The sequence below is a fragment of the Copadichromis virginalis genome, linkage group LG2 (assembly GCF_057382275.1).
Source record: "Copadichromis virginalis isolate Kocher_CV1m ecotype Utaka linkage group LG2, C_Virginalis_male_GT1.1, whole genome shotgun sequence".
Classification (NCBI taxonomy): Eukaryota; Metazoa; Chordata; class Actinopteri; order Cichliformes; family Cichlidae; genus Copadichromis; species Copadichromis virginalis.
The window spans coordinates 32,999,385-33,022,189 of record NC_140619.1 but is presented as its reverse complement, the minus strand read 5'-3'; the positions used below and the strand labels follow the sequence as shown (position 1 = coordinate 33,022,189).

The 22,805-nt window shown below is 38.5% G+C and overlaps 1 long non-coding RNA gene across 1 annotated transcript; it reads left to right on the top strand.

Annotated features, from left to right (window-relative positions):
* The first annotated feature begins 836 nt into the window (after window positions 1-836).
* LOC146717779 (uncharacterized) lies at window positions 837-22,638 on the top strand. Its single transcript, XR_014921985.1, has 3 exons — window positions 837-969; window positions 7,418-7,612; window positions 22,186-22,638. It is a non-coding gene; the product is annotated as an uncharacterized LOC146717779 (long non-coding RNA).
* The last annotated feature ends 167 nt before the right edge of the window (window positions 22,639-22,805 follow it).

Here is a 22,805-nt window from a genome sequence, read left to right as displayed (position 1 = left end):
TCTTTCTTTCATTCTTTCTCCCTGTCCTATCCCCCAGTCATGTCTGTCCCGTTTGTAGCAACTGAAAATAAAATAAATTCATAATTATAATAAAGGTCAATCAAATGGACCAATATGGCAAGGCCATGATGATCCACTTGGTAAAATAAATCTGCTTGGCATCTTTCTTGGCCTTAAGACAACAATTCTGATGGCTAAAGATCCAAACGGGACACACAAAAGAAAAAAAAAAAAAGAGAAACATTAGCCCTTTTTGAATTTGATGGCAGCAAATTGTCTCAGAAGTTGGGACAGGGCCATATTAATCATTGTCTAATTTTCAGAACAGACAGTAAAGATTCTGGACCAGCATCTTGACTGGAAGTAGTCTCAGGAACTGAGAGCAGTTTTTGGATATTTGGGAGAGGAATCATGTCCCATTGTTGTCTGGTATATGGTTCTCGGTCCAGGATCTAATATCCCTACCTCCCCATACCATCAGAGATGCAGGTTTTTGAACTGATACAACATCAATGATTTTAAAAAAGAACTTCAAAATCTCTGTTTGTCTGACACATTTTGCCTCAGTCCATTGTGAGTAAGCTTTGGCCTAGAGAAAACATGGCATTTCTGATCATGTTCACATATAGTTTTTGTTGGAAGTTCACAGACTGGAATTGTTCCTGGAGCCATGCCATGATTATCATGACAGAATCATAAAATAATGCATGTGCTGCCTGAGGGCCTGAAGAAGTTGGGATTTTCAGCCTTGTCCCTTGCATACAGAGATTTCTCCAGATTCTCTGAATCTTAATGATTGTATGCACTGTAGATGATGAGGCATTTATATTCCATCCATCCATCCATTCACTTCCGCTTATCCTTTTCAGGGTCGCGGGGGGCGCTGGAGCCTATCCCAGCTGTCATAGGGCGAGAGGCAGGGTACACCCTGGACAGGTCGCCAGTCTGGCATTTATATTCCTTAAAAAGGTATTTTGAGAATAATTATTATGCAATTTTTGACACATTCTTTTGCATACCGGTGAATCTCTGCCCATCTTTACTTTAGCAAGCGTTCTAAGATGCTCTTTTTTTTTATACCCAATTAAGTTACTGAACTGTTGCCAACGAACCTAATTTGCAAAATATTCCTCCAGCTGTTTCTTTTTAGTACCACTTACATTTCAAGCCTTTTATTTACTCCGCCCAACTTTTTGGAGATGCATTGTTGCCATTAAATTCAAAACAAGCTAATATTATTCATGAAATACAAATAAATTCAGTGAAATATGGGTTTTATGAGGTGTGCAAATTATTACATTCTGTTTTTATTTACATGTACAAAGTATTCTAATTTTGGGGTGGGGGTTTGTAGTTGTTTGCTTGAAAAGGTGATTTAGGGCTGACAGACTGATAAACATATATAAGTTCGTAATATAATGAATTCAGACTGGCTACTCAGTGAAGAAGCTACATGCAATATATTGTATTCTGAAAAAACGCAGTACTCAATTATCAGACAGAACTAAAACAGCCTTGGCTGCTTCTGTGTGTAGCCTCATTACAAGAATTTAATCTTAAGTTTCATTTCTGACATTTGTCTTGTTAGCTGAGAACGTTCTGCAAATAGTTTTTGTAAACATTAAAATCTTACCTCCAATTACAAACTGAGGACCTTGTAGCTGTTTAGTAGGAGTGACAGGCTGTTTTTTGTTTGTTTGTTTTTTCAAATCTTCTTCTTGTTGTTTATTGGTTAGGAGCACAGGTTAGAGCAGACCTTCCCAAAGTGTGGGGCAGAGCCATTGCAGGGGGCATGAAAAGAGGGGGGGGGGGAACAATGCTTGGGGCGCCTAGACAAACGCAAAGCAGGAGATGAAGCATTGCTGAATATGTTTCCAAACCAACTTCATTCTAAGCCAAAGACTAGAAAATATGGTGAAACATATTTTCCCTTTGGTTTCACCTGCACAAGTGCCAAGGTAGGTCTCCCCTGCAGAAGTGGGTTTCCCTTCGTCGGGAGCACCGCTGGGCTGTTCAAATCATGGACAAACAGTATCCCACAATCTTGATTTTTAGTTCACAAACACTTGTTGTAATGACTACCTACTCCTGACATTTTTGAGATGTTAGCTCTTTATACAGTAAAGTTACAGCAGGATACAAATAATATCAGGCTGATCCTGCCACGATTTGTTCCCCTGTCTAAATCATGGACAAACAGTATCCCACAGCTGTTTATGTTTTTAAACCCATTTTGCACAAAGAGGCATTTTTTTGAAAAATTTATTGATGAATGTTCTTGTGACACACGCTAGGCACAGATACACCCACACACAGGTCGTTGTCATCAGATCCCACATTTATTAAGAGTGTGCACTGAATTACAACAGAACACCGTCTGACAGCGGTCGGTTTCCCCGGCGTCTCTCTCCTCCGCTCCTCTCCACCTCACTATATAAAGGAAAGGAAAACCACCATCAGTCCAAAATCGCCATCAGCTGTTCTTACCAGCACCGCCCCGTTGAGCTCACTGCACCACTCCTCCCCTGCAGCCGCGCCCCGGACCACACCTCCGCCACAGTTGAATATTATTACACAGGAAAAAATAACTACTTGTAAAATAATTACACCGTGACGCCTCTGCCTTTCTAAATAGAGGGACAGTAACGGCGTGTTTATATGTAAGAGTTTAAAAGCTGAAGATAAACGCAAAAAGATGAGTTTTCGGTGATTCGAAACGCCGTTTATGTGTGAACGAAACAGCTGCGTTTTCAAAAATACCTATGTAGGTGTGGACGTAGCGTAAAAGAGTTAGTAGTTTATTTTCTTACTACCTGCAGATTACTTGTATTTGCTTAATTGTTTACCAAATGTTTGAGGTGTGAAATAAACCGCAATTGAGCAAAATATGGGTGTGTGTGGTTGGAGGATGTGTTAGTACATGCGTGAATTATTCTTGTAAAACAAAGGGGGGCCCAGCGAAAAAAGTTTGGGAACCCCTGGGTTAGAGAATGATCAGTTGTTTGCTTTTTAAATTTTCTGTTAGGGGATAATAGGGATCATTTGAAGTTTTTGTTTGTTGTTTTGAGCACTGCTTAACATTAAAGTTAATAAACTGCTGCTCAGTACCTCGAATTAATCTGGGCTGCAGGCCCTTTCTTGGGAGTGGACTCTAAGCTGGGGATATAACCCATTACATGCTGTTTACCCTAAATGAAACCCAGCCTATTTACATAAATGAAACAGAATGTTACATTGTCCAGCGAGGTTTGCTAGTCATCAGTCATTGTTAAATTGTATCATGGATGGAAAACCATGAGAGCTCTGAAAGAGTCCAGTATTGAGTAAGGAACAGGCAAATCTGAGTGCTTGCAGAGGTCAAAGGTGCAAGGCTGGATTTATTGTGTGCAAGTGTGTACTGGGTCATATTCAACTTTATTTATCAGAAAATGGTTTGAGCACTGAATAACAATTGTGTTTAAAGTGCCACATAGAAATGTATCAGAATCAACAAGCGGTTCAATACTCACAGTAGACCGAGTTTCACAGCCTGTGATTTGTTTTTGGTAACAAAAATTCTTTCTTTAAAGGCAAGAAAATATTTTTTTGAAGTTGGTTACATGTAAGAATCTGTTTTCAACTATTTTCATGAAAGCTTTTGCCTATGTTAAAATAGTAAAAGATCTTTTCCTGACCTTGCATACTGATTTTAAGTTACTAAACATAACACGTTCTATTCAAAGAAAAACAACAAAAAAAAGAAATCCAAAAAAGCTGCAATTCTGCAAAGCAAGTGTTTTTATATCGTGTTTATCTTTATCTAAAGTAAGAGTTTTGCCAAGACTAAAAACCTTTTTTGGCAAGGGTGTGCTAATCAATAAAAGCAGCAACAGTGTTCAGACAACTTAAAAATAGCTGCTACAAGCGCACTGCTGACGCTCACCTGGTCAAGCAGGTGACTCACATTCCAAAAACAAGCTGGGACTGCACCGGACCATTTCCCATGGGTCATTACTCCTCACTATCTCCCTATTTTTCTGTCTATTCCCAATTTTCCTATAAGTAGAGTATACAGAGAATAATTAAATGTAATAATAATATTAGTAATACAAACTGTGTATCACAAGGTCTCAATAGTCACTATTAATAAGAAAAAATATACAATTCATGTGCAAGCTGGCAATTCCATAACCGCTAATGCACCCCCGTACTATCAGGCTTTTGAACTGAGCACTGATAATAAGCCATATGGTCCCTCTCCTCTTTATTCTAGAGGACTATGGCATTCATGTTTTCAAAAAAATGAAAAATAAAATAACATTTTCATTCATCTAACCACAGAGCAGTTTTCCACTTAGGCCTAGTCATTTTAAATGGGCAGGGGAAAAAACAGGTGTTCTGGAGGTGTTCCTGAGCCGATACAGTGATATCCATGAGTTTAATTGGCCTTGTTCTTTTTTGGCCAAAGAGATTTCTATAAATTTTCAGAATTTTTTGACGATATTATCTATTGTCGATGATGATACAATCAAACTGTTCACAATTTTATGTTGAAATTTTTTCTGAAATTGTTCCACAATTTGTACAATCAATCCTTTTGTTGACTCTACCCTAACATTTTTGAGACGTCTTGCTGCCGTGAAATTTAAAATAATCCAATATAGTTCATAAAATAATAATTTGTCTCATTTTGAATTTTGTATTTGTGTATTTTGTTGTAAATAAAATATGGGTTTATGAGATTTTCAAATCATTGCACTATGTTGTTTTTCTTTTGTTTTTTATACACCCTCTAAACATGTCATAATTATATTTCACTTTGCATTGAATTATTATAGAGACTGTATGAACGTTTATCTTTTTAAATTAACGCACAAAGAAATATAACTGTTTTATTTAGTGTATTATCTGGGAACATAATCAACGTGTTGTCATTTTTTATTTCAGAAACAAGGAAACCAGGCAGACAACTCAAAAGAAAAAAAGTATTAATATTTTTTTTACCTTAGAATTTTCAGATCAGACTTCAGACCAACATGACTCATTATACTGCATAACAACTTCATTCAGTCCCGTTATTAATTATGGGGTTAAGTCTGTGAATCAACAATTTGAAATTTTAAGACAGTCAATTTCCTAAAGTGGCTGTCTCAACACACAGTTGCTTGAGTCTCCTGAAATACATATATCAAATTTGAAGTAGATTGGATGAACAGTTTGCAAAGAATAGACACTGAGACATTCTCAAATCTATTAGTTAAATGAAAAGATAATTGGTTTACCAAATTGGTTTTGGCCACAAATTTCATGCTTTAAATGTTCTCTTTTAATAAACAGTAATTGCACTCTGACCTTTAAAAGATAGCTTGAACCTATTTTTAGGCTCCTTGAAATAAACAGCAGGCGTTTGGGTGTGTTTCCAAGTAATTGTCAGCAAATATTGTCAACTTAATTGTTCTGATAGCCTCTTGCTTTGCTGTTCTTTCACTGGGACTTGCCTGGGCCTTTTCAAATGTATACAGCTGTCTTACAGATGAGGTTTATCCTCTCATATTTGAACATACACTGATAGGAAAAGTAAACACAGACTCCTGAAAGCTGCACATAGTTGTGCTGCTACGACTGGGACATGGAGAACACTAAGCACTGACTTAAATTCAGCATGGCAGACATTTGAGTTTTTTCCTTGCCAAGAAGGAAAGTATAATTACCATCCCTGGTGATAGCAACGTTTTGTTTGAGGGATCTTTTATCAAAAATTAACGAACACCTTTCCACCAATCAGAACAGCGTTTTCCGCCAGGCTATGTTTTAATGTAAAATATGTTCTACAATTCATGCATATGGACACTGTAATAACTATAATGAAAATGAAGATAATAGTTCTTTCTGGAATGAAGATGGTCTTCAGATTGCTGCCGGACCACATCCTATCATCATTAGGAAACCTACCAGAGATTCAGATCTAGGTAATACAGGAGAAATACATTTAGAGAGACAGAGAAAATGAGAAAGGAAAGATGAGGACGGGAAAAAATAGATATGCAGCTTCGACATTATTATTAAATACATACAATCACAGCCTGAAAAAATGCCCAAAGACCAGCTGGAGTGGCGGTACTTGACTCACCGCTGTTATTCCCCTCCATCCCTCCAGAATTCACTTTCATACACGGTGTACCAGTGCATAAAGTCTTCCATGGCTAAGACCTGACAGCTTCAGATGCCAAAAATCCATCTTCCAATGCAATTTAGCACAGAGGTAGCTGGGAAGATGGGGAAATTATACAGGACTTGAGTCAGAGTTTTAAGGTAGCAGTGGAGGCCCACTGACACATTTGAAGTGATGACAGGTTGCAAGAATCTGACAAGTCAAAAGTTAGTGACTCCAAAAATAAAATTTCAGTCGCTTTCTTGAGACCCTTGTGACAGGGCAAGTATTGATGTGCTGCTGCACTCCTTTTTGTTTTTCATAGGCTCAAGATAACTAGCCTTCTGACCAATTTTCCCATGGATTCTCCTCATTTCTCACCTCAGCTGAGAAAAAATGACAGAGACGGAGTAATGCCAGTTGTTGAAAATTGACTTGGTAGAATGGAATCTTATTGTCAGTACAATATAGTCACTACAGTACAGTGATTTATGAAAAACAAATACATTAGTGTGGAAGCATTTTTCCAGATGACAATTGGTTTTGACTCTTCTCCAGTTCTTGAAGTTTTGCTTTATGTGAGCTTTTGTTTTGTTTGTATGCAATTGCAAAACGGAAGGTGAAATGAATCAAATGTCACAGTGTATAAAATTGAGAGGAACCAAATGTAAGATGAAAAAGCAAATGGAATCAAAAAGGAAATGAAATGAAATATCACATAAAGTCTAAATTAAGTCCAAAATGTGAGGTAAAAAGCAAAATTCCTGAAACGCAAGAGGCCAAAGAATCTTTAGAGAAATCAGGGATGCACATCACAGACATGACATACTGACAGAGGACAAATTAGACTAAAAATACAGTAAAAACTGACTGAGGATGCCTAAAATGTTGGGAACAGGTCACACATTAAAGCTGTTGGTAGTTTCAAACAATCTGGAATCTACTGAAGATAAATAAGATATGAATGGACAAACCACACAGAAACATAAAAACAAAAGCGTAGGAGCAGGCGTTACCAGACAGAGGAGGAGAAACACAAGACATAACAGACAACTTAAAACAAGGAAGGAAATCCAATAAAACACAAATTAAAGCTCCAGCAACATTTAAACAGTAATGAAAATAAAGAACTCAAAATGTAAAATAAGAGTCAAACCTCAAACAATAGGGCTGTTTAGCTAGTCAGTGTGGTAGAGTAATTGAGGCCACTTAGTTTGAGGCCTTGTTTGCTTGCTTACCTGTTGACATATGCTCTCTACTTACTTGACCTGTTCTCTTTTGTTGCAGATTCTGTCCTGGTGTGTCTACCTGTGTTGCTTCTGGAGAAACCTATGTGACCCACTTTTGCTCACAAAGAAATACCTTACCTGCACCAGACCCCCATGGAGAAAAAGTGAATCACCAGCCTATGCTAGCAAAATGAAAGAGCAGTGAACACGTGTCATACAAACCTGTAGTAACTGGACTTCAACCTACAAAAAGGTGATATTCATACAATGGTTTTGAGATCATTAGTAGCATTTTCGAGGCCTGTAAAGCCAAAATGGGACAGATTTATTCTTTACAGAGGTATCTACATGGTCCCTTTATTTACCAAGCTTTAAATTTAATCAGATAAGTGAGTGATAAAGTCAAAGTAAACTACTTTTACAAATATACTTTTATAGTTAAAGAGCACATACAGCTTGGAGTAAATGTATTTTAATTACACAATATTAGAATATGAAATAATAATATTAGAAATAGTAGAATTTTCCCTAAGTTGTTCTGATTTCTGTACTACTAATGCTATATTATGTATACAAGATTGTATACATTTTTGTGAGGTACACAGGATGACTAAAGTCATATTTCTATTATGCGCCTCAGTAGATTTGGTTTCTTTCTGGACAGACTATGATCAGCTGACCAGTGCTGCAGGTCGTTATAAGGTTTACTGCTCTTTGTCCTATTATATAGAACTGGATGTTGTATGAGCCACCATTGCAGCTTTCTGACTGCTGGCTAGTATAAAGGTGGAATTTGGCAAGTGCTGCTAAAGAATATGGCTTAAATTCAAACTGATGACTCCTACTAGTCTCTCTAAATGAAAGTTGTTTTGTGTGGTAGCAATACTGAAACAGATTATACTACTTTGGGCAGTTATTTGGGAAACAAAACTATCCAGCCAGTGGCCAAGGGGATATAACACTGCGTACACAGTATATCCAGTCAAATATGATTCAACAAGAAAGTGCTTAAAAGTTTTAATGTTAAGCTTTTCCCCTGAACTTTATACCTTTACTACTACATTTGCTGTTGGAAAAGTGTCCAAAAACTCAATTCAGAATTCTTTGAGTGCCGTTCTGACCATAAATAGACATTACACGTAAATTTTAAGTGACTTAACTTTTGAGATAATCTCTTCCTGTCCTCTCCTGTCCTACAGTATGTCATTTTCCAACTATATATATATTCTACAAGACCTTTATTGTCCATTTTTTTCTGAAAACAAAAACAAAAGACAGAATAAAAAATTTTAACTTTTTTCCCTCCACAGTGAAAGTAGCTGCATTGCCAGTAATTCACGACTGATACATACTTTGCTAAATCTTACATATATACAAGTTTCAGTAATGCTCCTCATTTCATTTTAGATCTTTTTAAGCTCAGGTTTTCAAATTTCAATTTTTTTAGCAGATAAGTTAAGAACCTTTGTGAAATGTGAATTCATCTTTTTTTTGTTGTGAAAAATACTCTTAATACATATGTGAATTATTCATTCAGGTAACTAAATATAGATGGGAATTAATATTTATGTTATTTCTAAAAAGCAACAAAAATCATCCCCAAAGCTGTTGTGAGTCAAAGCAGTTGCTGTAAATCAGAACCAGGTAAACAAATCCCTTTACATAGTACTAGTAACGGCTGAACACAGCACACTCAGTATATCAGTGATGCTGTCCTGTTGTAAAATGATTACAAACAACCACTATAAAAAGCATATTTACATTAACACACATTTCAGCGACCGATGTTTTTCTGTAAATTTTGCTAATTCTCTCTTCAGTGGCTCAATAAAACAAGCCAAGTACTGTATAATATGGGTAAAGTGTTAGTGTCCCTCAGAGGAACATGTGACCCAACTGTCAGATGCCAAAATGCCAATGGCTTGATTGACATTCTCATGTTAAATGTCTTTTTGAACTCATTAGCACATTAAGGCCTTTGTACATGGAAGAATGCCAGTCACTTGTATTATTTCAATTTGTCATTCTATAAGCTTGTGGGAATTTGAACACATTTTTTAAAAAGGTTGTTGTCCATTGATACATCTAGGGCAGACATTTATGAACAAAAACAAATTTCAGTTTGCACCATTACCACACAGACCATTTAGACTGCAATAGATTGAAATTTGCAATTGTATTGATCACGCATAGATTGATGTCGAGATAAACATGCACAAACACGCACATACACATTCAGTCAAAAGTCAGCGAGGGTTATTTCTTCACAGCAGCCGTAATTCCAGTTTCAATCATAGCAGAGTGCTGAGAGCTCAGCATCAGTCAAGTCCACCCACTCCCATTCTCACATCTGTCACATCAAACGATCATGTTGAACTTTAGGGTAAAAAAAACAACTTTCAAGCTTTGCCACTAAAAAGGGGTATGGAACAGGGACATATATAAACATGTGTTTGTGCATTTGGTCACAAAAGGTTAGCTCTGAGACAGATGTGCAAAAATATACTCATACATCCTCAGCGTGCAGTGTTGGTGCTAATACCTCGATACAGCACAGGTTACAAAAATGGTTTGCTTTTAAAAGATGAGTGTTTGCTTTTTCCCTTTTAAGTTGTAACTGTCACCCTAATGCATCTTTCATAAAAGTGATTGACGTATGGTGTTATCATCTTCAGTGGCATTCTAAAGAGGGCTAGTGGCAGTCTCAATGCACTCTTCATTTTTAACTAATAGGGACAGCACATGGCTGGAAGCTGTCGCCTTGTTGGTCTCTATTTGACACTGATGCATTTCTATGCCAACTGAAAATGTCTGGTCCATAGCCAGTCATAGTGCAATGGAATATATGAATCAATTTTAAGAACATAGTTAAAAAGAAAAAAAATATTGTGGGAAACTATCACAGAAAACAATAACTAGCTTTCCGTTAGGGTGCTTAAAAAGGTTAGTCCACTGAGTGACAAGAGCATTCCCTCTAGCACAATGACAGACACACTTTTCCATCCAGGTTGTAAATAATTACGCTGATGAAGTAAGCAGTTGAGAATGTCATGTCTCATTTGTTTACAATGAGTGAAAAAAGGCAATCATGAAACATGTGACAAACAGGAAACTATTGGACTGTTTTAGGAAAGTGATTTTCTTTTTTTTTAAAAAAAAAAAAAAAAAAAAAAGGAATGATTTTCAAATTGAGGGTTTATTGTATCATTTCTTTTAGCTCACTTTAACAATATACTAAATTTGTATTTTCACTTTATCTTCATGAGATGAATGAGAATGAGAATAGCCTAATATGTACACAGACTCCTAAAAGAAGCTCAAAGTAGGTAATGGTTGGCAACAAATGTTGATTGTGTCTCAGTTTTGAGACTAGCGTTGAAAACACACTCAACATAGTTTTTTTTGCATAGAATTTTTTAAAAGTCTGTTTATGTTTTTATCTTGGGGAATTTTAACAGTCAAACACATGATATTGAAAGCATCAGAGGCCACTGTATGTTCCACTGTGAATTTGTTCAGAAAGAAAATCAAACAATCATTCTTTGAAACAATCTTTTTCCCAGTGTTTTGGGGAGTAGACTGACTGTATTGAACCCTCAGCATAGATCAGCATCCGTCTAACCCTCCATTCAAATTCACTGTATGATGCAATTCAATGCAAGTCAATATTTTAAGGGATTTCACTGAAATTACTGTGCATGTCTTACAGGGTCAGCGTACTCCAAAAATCCTGGGCTTTCTCTGGCCGTGTGAACGGCAGTTTTTCTCTTCCAACCTCTGCAATTTGATGATGGAAATCTATTTCTCTTTCAGGCTGACATGGAACATCATACAGGTCATATCAGCCTTTTGATCCAGTAGCCATTAATAATGATGGGGTGTGAAAAAAAGTAGACTTGCATATAGTCAGTCCCATTAATAAATGATAGCTCTGATCCAATTAAAAGGCCTTGCAAAGGAGGGTTTTTCAAAGTGTCCTCAGAGAACATTTTTGAAGGCACGCAGGCCGGTAAATAATCAAGCCTGGGGCAATCCCGCCCTCACTACCCAAGAGATGCAGGCTGTGTCAACAGCGTGGCACTGTGCTGTCACCACATATCACTCCTGAGCCTTCTCACAGCCCTCAGCTGTGTGAAAACACCACAGTCCTTATCTTTCCCCTCCTTACCACGGCACCATGTTAGCCGTAGAGCATACACACTTGAGCCAACTATACAGACTCCCTTTTTCTTTTTTTCTGTTTCTTCTTTTTTTCAACACCATATTTGCCGGTTACATTTGACTTCCATTCTGTAGTGTTTGAGCTGTGCAAACAGAATACAGAGCTATTATAATTGGTGGATATATCACCATGAATACAATAGATCTTCGCTCACTCTATTACCATTAATACCTTACAAATTTACAGCAGAATTTGTAAATTGAATACTCCAAACAGTTACATTGTTCTGACAGTGTATAGGTTAACATCTTAGTGAGATCGTATAATTATTATTGCACATTATCAGGAAGTACTTTTATTTCTAGAATCGATTACATTTAGTAAAGATATCTGACTCTTTGCTAATAAATATTTATCATTAGAAATATGAGATTAATATTTTTGTATTTTTTGCTTGTTATGCATTTGGGGTATGTGCACACACCCACACACACAGGTCCTGAAAATATACACAGACGAGAGCCTTTAAATGAAAATTCTTGTGACATATCATCATTAGCGAAACGGACAAGCTCATGGCGTTTAGCTTTGTGCCTGGGGCTTGATGATGCCCTAAAATATGAGCCACAGTGTGCGTGGAGCAGGCTTTGACCTTCTTATACAGATGCGTTAATACTCCAGAACAATATGATGGGACATGGGAACAAAATGATCTTAATTAGAAAAGGAACTCATTCTGTCTAAGACCAGCTCAGTCACCAGTCTACCAGTCCCCTCTCCAGCACCTTATTACAGCGTAATGACTTCCAATGAATTAAGCATGTCAGCCTATATTTAAATGCAGAATGCGAGACAATGCCGGATATAATAGACTGGTAGGGACTACTCTATTTGTGCTGAAGTGGGAATTGAAAATTATTAGTTTGAGCATTTTTGTGCATAATGCACTCTCGCTGAGTGAAGTGTCGAGCATAAAAAATTGCATTTCTTTATCTATGGCCGCATCATTATCATTTCTTATATACCAAAACATGAAAATTCATATTTTGAGCAGGGAAGGGCTGCCACTCATGCATCCATTTGACACTGTCATAAATGCAAAGAGTCATCTTGACATTAAAATGAATATAATTTTATTTTGATATTTGACTCATGAGCAGGGGATTAAACAGCCTTCATGATAATCCAGAAAATGAAATTCACCGCAAGCTGCCGATCAGTAAGCTTGTTTTGCAAAGTAAATAATTTTGTTGGACTAGTACATGGAGGACACAATGAACAAAGTGTCCAAAATACACTTATTTACAGGCTCATGTATTTTTTGCAATTATCCAAAAAATATTCTAGTTTTTTTTACCCCATGAAGTTATCATTAGTAATGTCCCTAACTATAATCTTAACCCTATGTTAACAGAATGTGCATTGTTTTATAAAATGTATTTTTCCATGTCTTGACAATCAAAGGACAACAAAGGGGTAGGGGTGTAGGGTAGGTGTCATCACCAGTGATTACACCATTGATTTACTGATGATGTTTTTCTCACACTTTAAAGGGGAGCCGTGCCCACCCTACCCTGCCCCAGTTTTAAAAGCTTCGTTTTAACCTTCTTATTTATGCCGAAAAGGTCATTGTGCTTTGATTGATCAGGTAGCCCTATGAAACAACCGAGGTTACTTATAGAAGCTGTATCTTACATTAATTGACAATTAGACCATCATGCATTGCAGCCTGTCTATCTGTTGCCAGTAGAAACAGAGCCTTAATATAATGAGCTAATGTGATTTTCCTTTTACCTTTTGAGAGTGCCCGGTGAGCACAGTAATCCTCAGAGATCACAACCATTCTGTAGCTCATCTCCTTCTCTGCCTGAACACTGGGATTTAAAAAAAAATGATTAAAACCACTACCTCAACTATATTTAAGAGAATTAAATTGCTCACCCTTAACTGTAAATATGTTTCTGATACATTGTGAAGCAGCTTGCTTTTGAAATATTTGAATTCCAGCTATAACTACAATGGGGTTTCTACTGCTTTAAAAAAATGTGTCTGCTGTAATGTATTGAATTGGTTTGCAATTGGAGCTTTAAATCACAATAAGGAAAGGCCTATAAAATAGCATACTTATGGACACAGAAGAATAGTATGAAACTGCAATGTAACCTCACTGTTCACTTCTCATACTGTAATTGTGTCATACAAGTGAAATGGCCAAAGTGCAACAATCCTTCTCTCTCCATAACAACCCAGATAATATGGTGGCTCATTTACACTGACATTGTAAATACTTTTATATAGATTTATGCCATATGATGTTGACCTAGCCAAAATGTTTCTACTTTGTCACCATTGCTCTGAAATGGTGATTACAGTAACTCTGAAACTAACTACAGTATGTTGCTATCTAATGTTTGCCAATTATGGCTTATCAGTGACCCATTTAAATCAGAAATTCACATGAATCTGTGTTTTTGTATGCTTTATACTGGCAGCAAAGTAGGAAGAACTTTGCTAAAGTCAAGTTCTGGCTGGCAGTAGTTTGGTAGTAAGAACTATTTACCAGCAGGTTCCTGTATCAGGTCAGCACCATCTGATGTTTGGCCTTTGAGTTTACCAAACTAGTCATGTTAACAAAAGGTGCACATATTGTTAAATGCACCTAGTCCTTGTTTAGCGTGCTCCGATTGGTCTTGTGTTCAATGATTTATGACTGTCAAAATTACATTTGTGACGCAACATTATTGACAAGGTTAGCCACATTAGATTGATCTGGATCTTTGGTTACTCAAATGTTGGAAATGTTAGAGCATTCTTGTATTTGCTCTGGCAGCCAAAAAATAACTTATTTTTCCTTTTTGTGATTTCCATGGCTGAGACATTTTAGAGTTAGAGGAAATGGCTGGAGTGAGTAACTAAAAGTGACAGGCTATGAGGTTGCTCTGCACTCTTTAAGGGTATGCCAAAGTAGCTGCTTGGCAGGCATTATGTAAATTTTGTACTTAGTGACATAGATAAGTAACGGGAAAATAAATAAAGAAAGAAAGAAAGAAAGAAAGAAAGAAAGAAAGAAAGAAAGAAAGAAAGAAAGAAAGAAAGAAAGAAAGAAAGAAAGAAAGAAAGGGGCATTTCAGATATTTCAGGAGCAGTCTTCTTTGTTAAGGAGAATATTTTCCTTTTGCAGGGTTTTGGGGTTTTGTAAATGTGTAGAGCTCTCACATGCACTAAAGCTTATATAATACATTAAAGAAAAAGGAAAACTCAAAAAGCCTGGTATTGGCACTTTGAATTTCAGAGAAATTGCACTATATCCTGCAACGACAGTGTTCTCAGTGTTATATAAAAAAGCTTAATAATAAAGGTTTTTTAGGACATTTTCTTCATTATTCTTATGTTTGTATTACACTTTAATCGTTGTTTCATGTTCAGGATGTGAGTAGTATAATGAACACATAACCTATAACAGTCAATATAGTTTTGGTTTGATTAATATTACAGTTCACTTACATTTTAAAACTTGAAATTGCAGCTTATTTAATTGAAATGGGTGTCGACAGCGCTACAGTGGATATCACTGTCACATCTCAGTAAGAACTTCCCAACCTGCTGGCTGGCTCGGACCATTATGCGTGTTTTACTCTTCCTCCTGCAGGCCAAAAAATATGCTGCTTAGTTACCTAAATTAGCTGTAGGTGTGAATGTGACCATGACTAGTTCTGTGTCATTGGGAATCCTGTGAACTGAAATAATCTCCAGCACTCGTATGACCTGGACAAGGCTAATGGATTATTGATGCAAATGTAGATGTATGTTGAAGAACATTTTGAGGTCTCCCTGAGAACTGCATATATCACGACATTTGTTCATATTGATCTTCCCAGTTAAGTTTCAGTCATGGTACCATTGTGTTTAAACCAGTGTAAAACACATTGCATTTCACGTCATAACCCAGGATATTACAAGTATACCTATACAGACGCTGGTCCTAATTCCGAGTAAGATGCTTTCTGTTTATGTCTTATTGTCCCCAAACAATAATTGACATATCCCTAAAGTGCAAACAGCGCATTAACTCAGGGACAAAAATAAATGTGAATGTTATGCATTTATTATTGATGAATAATCATCAAGCTGAAGTTCATTAGATGCTGCTTTACGTTTCTGTTTTAATTATTGGCCCTGGAAGATGTAACATGATAGGATCTTTAATCACCAGAGACAGAGGCTTGCTTCCAAAGGACACCTTGCTGACATGCTGAGCAGAGAATGTGTCTACAAAGCAGATTCACTGATCTCTATGAGTACATGTGTCATATCACTTTGATAATTAACAAAGGGATGTGTCAATTACCGCTGTGTTATCAGGAAAGCTATGCCAGCAAGTGAGTTATAGGGGTGCAGATTTCATTCCAATCCCAGTCATCGCTGCTGCTTGTCAGATGTATACTCATCTCACTATAAAGGTGGAGCGAGGCCACCATTAGCAGCACCGTTCCCACAGCACATATTCAAACGAGGGCAAATTGGACTCAGCTCAGCAGAGCAAAGAGGGCACAGAGAACCTTCAATGCCTTGTTGTGCACATTTGTACTTTGTGTCTTCTGTTCCCAGAGAGATAATCTGCTAGTGAGCATTGTATGACTCAACTAAAACTGGAGGTATATGTCAGGACGTCTAAAGCTTTTTTTTTTCAACATTGTTTCTATGTGCATTTGTAGTAGTGACAATAAAATATGGAAGCATGCACTGATATTTTGAAGCATTTGTACCCATTTGCGGGTACATCACTTGGACAACTAGAAACAAGCAGTTCTTCTTGGCTTTTCCTCCAGGTTAGCTGAAGAACAAAAATGCATAGTTTGTGCCCCTGCAGTATAGTATGGATCACTACCACAAACTGGTGGGGTGGACATTGTGAAATGTACTCCAGTGCTTACCAGCCGATGACGATATTTATCTCACTATGGTCCAACTGTATACTTGCAGACTAATAAAGAAACACTGATGTAAGAAATCCACTCTGAAAATTTTAGTAAATATCCAATAATTAGATTCATGTTTTAATATTTGTGGGTTACCTTCTAATCTCCCTCTCATTTGCCGTGATTGAAATGCATTTCTCACCTAAACACAACACAAAACCAATGCAGCTGTTGGCCAGCAATGTTTATCAGCACATAATATTGCATGCAACAAGCAATGGATGCTATATAATCTGTTGAACTGGTCACTTCTTTAGGCAATCAGTTACACAGAGTCTCTTCCTGAGCAGATTTACCACAATCTCACCATCCAAGCAGTTTTCATCCAGCAAATGAAAGAGCAACACATTATTGACCTTTTACCTCAAGTCAAGGCTGACCTCATCTGTGGCTCATATAATCTCTATGATCTGTGTATACTGGGTGCCAGACTAACTTCCTTCCCTTCTCGCTGAAGTATCTGTTGGTTACAGAGGGCAGATATCAGGCATTATTTATTCTTCTGCAAGTCCTGATGCTTCATTACGGTGTTAGTAGATTATCTCTGCAGACATGTGATGTCACACTTCTCAAAGTGGAGGTGGAACAGTCTGAGACCTATTGCCTCTCATCTGTAATGTAGAAGGACTGTGCATTTGCTCTATTTTAAGATGCATTGTTGTTGACAGTGAAACTGTATTCTTGTAATAATCACCAGTTGGTGAAACTATCAAATCATGTTCACCAAAACTCTATAAGGTTGTAATTTTTAGTTAACAAATTGAAAAAAGGAATTTCAGAAACAATGGCTAATAGGTCATTGCTATACTGCACTACAGCCAATTAAGTGAAAGTCATATAATGTTTCATTCTTGTTATGTGGTCACGGTGTGGTAACAAAGCTAATGCCATGCATTAAGTCAGTGCTTCACTTCTTAAAATAAATTAATAACATAAACATAATCACGAATCTTTACAAAATCAGAAAGGTGATTTTTGTAACTTTGAATGTGGCATGGTTGTTGGTGCCAGGTCTGAGTATTTCAGAAACTGGTGATTTACTGGGATTTTCCTGTGCAACCATCTCTAGGGTATACAGAGAATATTTGAAAAACAAAAACATAAGTAAAAAAAAAGAAAACATCCAGTGAGCGGCAGTTCTTTGTGCCGTTTTGATGTCAAAGGTCAGAAGAGAATGACAACACTGCTTGAAGCTGGTAGAAAAGCAATAGTAACTCAAATAACCACTCATACAGCAACAACCAAGGTATGCAGAAGAACATCTCTGAACTTGTGACATATCTAATTTTGAAGCTGATGAGCTACACTAGTAGAAGACCACACCAGCTGCCACTCCTATCTGTTAAGAAGAAGAAATAGAAGCTTCAGTGCCATGGGCTTCAGCAGAAGATTGAAAAGCAGTGCCTAATATAATGGGCCTCATAAACATTCATAGTAGGATCAGACTTTGACGTGACAAGAGAGTCACATCAAATGTGCAGATGTGCAGCATCTGATGTGTAGCCAACAAATCTGAGTCATGTCAGATTTGTTGGCTACATATGGATTTGGAACCAACAAATATTTAACAAAAACCAGACCAAATACAGAAGCAGTGTGTGAAACACTGCATACAGTCTTAGTGTTTCCATCGGCATTAAGAATGTAAATAGCAGACAGGTGCACTTCATCAGATGTACTTGATTAATTGAGCTTCAGCAAGTGTGACCACCTCTATAGAGTTACAAGATTTGTTTAGTGGTCTCAACATTCACGTCTGCTTTAGGACAATGTCAAGAAGGAATGGTATCAGGAAGGCTTCTAAGGATATTTCCAAACAGTTTAATGTCCACTATACATGTCTTGGTAGCCGGGGATCAGTCCGCCAGGACCTCCGCTCCTGGACGCCGCCCGGTTCACATTGCAATCAACCCCTACGTTGCCTCCTACGAGTGGTGGGCCTGCAGGAAAATGGGCCCATGTCCCTTTTTCGGGCTGTGCCTGGCCGGGCCCCATGAACTAAGGCCCGGCCACCAGACGCTCGCCCTCGGGCACCCTCCCCGGGCCTGGCTCCAAGGCGGGCCCCGGTAACCCTATCCCGGGCAGGGTGAACTGTTCCCTTGATGGTCTTTTCATACGGGTCTTCTGAATCGCTCATTGTCTGGTCCCTCATCCAGGACCAATTTTCCATGGGAGGCAAAAGCCCCCAGACAACATAGCCCCTGGGATCCCTGGGACACACAAACCCCTCCACCACGATGAGGTAGCGATTAGCGGAGGAGAGGAGGCAGGGAGGAGGCCCCAGGGCAGACCCAGGACACGCTGGAGAGATTATATCTCTCGGCTGGCCGGGGAACACCTTGGTGTTCTCCCGGACAAGCTGGAGGAGGTGGCTGGGGAGAGGGAGGTCTGGGCTTCTCTGCTTGGGCTGCTGCCCCTGCAACCCTGCTCCGGATAAGTGGAAGAAAATGGATGGATGGATTAAAGTCCATTATTCTACATTAAGAAATAATATTCACAAGTAGAGAACTTTCAAACCACTTGCCAGTCTTGCCAGGAGTGGACAGACCACCAAATTCACCCCAAGGTCAGACCTTGACCTGTAGAGTCTGAGACATAGCTCTGGGGTGTTTTTGGAATTTCTCTCAGCATTGCATGGCTGACCTTGGGGTCAGTTTTCTAGGGCATCCACTCCTGGGAAGATTGGCAGTTGTATTGGCAACAGTGTTGTATTTCAACAACACTGTTGTAAATAATTTTTGTCACTGTAGAATTAGCAGAAGCTGACCATAATTCATCTGGAATTAAGAGGCTAAATAAGGGTAAGGGTGTACTTATGACAAGGCAATGTTGGTATTAAAGGAATAGAACGAAGGAAGGAAATAGAGGAAATGATTCCAATCTGTTCATGTAAAATAAGGGTCTTGTTTACATATGAGAGTTAGTCAGAGTGCCACAGAGTTCTAAAAGGTCCTTAAAAAGGACTGCAGTGAGCATACCGGCAGGGATGTGTTTTTTCTTAGGATTTAAAACTCTTCTCTGTTGAATGATTAGCCCCCATCATATCTTAAAGACCTCACACTACCATACCCACATAGCAAACTTGGTATGACCCGGATCTGGCCCACACAATGTGCATGCACATGGCCCACATAGCGCAAAGAATGACGGCCCTCTGGTGGCCCACCCATGGGCCAGCACAAGGCCAGTTGCAGACACACTGCTGGCCTGCGCTAGCCCAGAACAGTCTCAGCTCTGGCCCCAGATGTCAGCCTAATGTGTACCTTAATCAAGCCATGTAATAACAACATGTGCCGGAACATAATAATGCAAAAGTAACACGACAAAACTCTGTTCAGACAGTGAATGGACTGATTCATATAGCGCTTTTCTACTCTCCCAGATTATTCAAAGTGCTCTATACAGCATGCGACATTCACACACTTCCCTTAAACTGAGAGCTTCCTAACTATATTCATACTCTTGACATAAAGACTGGAGGAACCAGCGATCGAACCACTACCCTTCCAATCAGTAGGTGATCTGCTCTACCTCCTGAGATACAGGCACCCAGTGTTAAGCATGAGTAAACCCTCACTAGGAATAAAGTGTACACTCACAAACCTGTCAAACCTGCATTTGAAATGTTGGCTACCAAAGCAGTATAGTATTGCATTTGGGTCTTCGAACTAAAATAGGAAAATAGGAACATAAATAGTGCCATCATTGCCAGACCTGGCCCACATCTGGTTGACATACACCCTGCCATGACACTAGTCAGTCACAAGTGCCAGCTTGATGCCGGATCCGGGCCAGACCTGTTTTCTATGAGCCTGGGCCACATAAACCAAAACATTATCGGGCCAGATGTGGCATGCCATCACATAAACAGTGCTATCTATGCCAGGCCTGGCCCATATCTGTATGACATATCATTTACCATGCCAGCAGTCAGCCAGCACTGCCAGCTTGACACCAGATCTGGGCCAGACTTGTCTGCTATGTGGGTATTATCCCAAGACTATACCAGGACTAAGACTGCAGACTCACTTGTTCTTAGAGTTTCTAAAAGCAGAATGGGAGGCAGACCCTTCAGCTATGAAGTTCATCTCCTCTGGAAGCAGCTCCAAGTTTGGATTCCATTTTGATAAAGCTGGAAAAGGTGACCCTAAACCATGCCTTATTTATACTGTTACAGGCTCAGTTTGCTGTAGATCTTCATCTAATGAACTAAACACTTTTTCTCCATTCACCACTATTCATTCTTTACATGTCTCCCACATGCGCCATTTTTGCCTCCTCTCTCTCTCTTAGTCTGTTTATTGTTCTGTATAACTATGGTCTCTTCTTTCTTCTCTTTTTTTCTTTTTTCTTTCCCCTCACCCCCCTTAACCAATTCAGGCAGATGGCTGCCCCTCCCTGAGTCTGGTTCTGCCGGAGGTTTTTTCCTCTTAAATGCTAGTTTTTCCTTCCCATCATCAAAAAATGCTTGCTTATAGATGGTTGCTTGAATGTAGGGTCTTTACCTTACAATATAAAACACCCAGAGACAGCTGTTGTTGCTATTTGGCACTATGTAAATAAACCTGAACTGAATTGAATTATGAATCATTAGTTTTAAAATATCACAATTAGAGTCATTCAGGCACAAAGATTGTCTGTGTGTGCTGGAAATTATTTCAGCAAACTGGTGTGAAACAATGTTTTGTTTACTATTATTATTTTATTAGTATATATTTTATTATCTCACAAAACACTTGGTGGTGTTATAAATGCCTAAATGCTAAAAAAAAAAAAAAAAAAAAAAACAGATTTAAAAATGTAAAGAGAAATATGCCAGTGCATTCACACATAAATAATTCTGCTCCATTTGCATTCCATTAGGCAGAAACTCCTCATATACTTTATAAACTGTACAAGCATGCAATTTAGTTAAATAGGTACAATGATAAATACAATTTATTTCAAATATTTGCATAATACTATGATGTGTCTTTAAGTTTTACCCCACTTATAAAGCTCCATGAGCAACTCCTTAATTCGGTCACTGCACCGAGTGCTCCGATTACCACTGGGACTACTGTTACGTTGGTTAACAATCATGATTTTGTCCATCTGTATCTGGAAGTCCCACTGGATCTTAGCTCAATCATTGTCGACCATTCTAGGGGGTGTCTCCCATTTTGACCTCAGGACTTTCAGGCCATACTCAGCACATATGTTTCTGTATACTATGCCGGCCACTTAGGTATGGAGTTCAATGGATGCCCTGTTTGCTACTAGTCGTTTTACCATCAGTCTGGATGGTGGGTATCAAAGTTTCATAGGTCCCACATCTTATTCATGTAACCCCTTCCGCTGGGGTTACTTGTGAAGTAGCATTCCAACAGTGCCCACGTATGCCTTCTTGTTCCTGTAGCCCACTTGTCATCAGTGTGTCCTGGTTCCTCAACACCTGATGCAAACCTTGTTAATCCAGGCGACGTCCGAGTAAGGCTTCAGTTTTCTGTCTCTTTCTGTCTCCTACGACTCCCGTTCCAATGGCGTGTAATTTAACCACTAAGCTATCCAGCTGCTATATATATATATATATATATATATATATATATATATATATATATATATATATATATATATGCTTACATTGACACCTATGGTCAATATGGAATCACCAATTAAACTGACATACATGTCTTTGGATTGTAGGAGGAAGCCAGAGTAACTGGAGGCAACCCACACAGCCACAAGGTAAAGCTGCACAGAGAAGTCCCAGATGACTGGTGGATTCCAGCCCAGGACCCTCTTGCTGTGAGGCTACAGTGTTAACTTACTGCACCACCATGCCACCAAATATGGTGATAGATCTCGATCTAGATCTTGATCTATTGTCATTTATACAGATATAGAAGTACATTTTCCATTGTGTTGCTGCACATTTAGTGGAAATTCCCCCAAGAAACCAGAAAGTGACACGCAAGAAACTATGTGGTTGTGGTCCAAGACCCATCCATCAAAATACTTGCACTGCCTTGTCTGAATGCAGCCACAATTGTAGAGTGCTACTAAGCATTTCATTTACAGATCATATTTTCTTCTAATGATCACATATTCCAAATAAATGTTCCTCTGCGACACATTTTTCAGGGTCTGCAGCCTAAGGCCTGGCTGCTTCAGATTTGGAAAGCTGTATCTTTAGAGGAATACAGTCTCTTGTAGTCATTCTGCTTTGGGGGACAACAGTGAGCTGATGCAGTTCCCCATCTGAAGTGACAGTCCTGACAGAATAAAAGTAATGGCAACCCTAAACAGTAGGAAATGGATCTGAC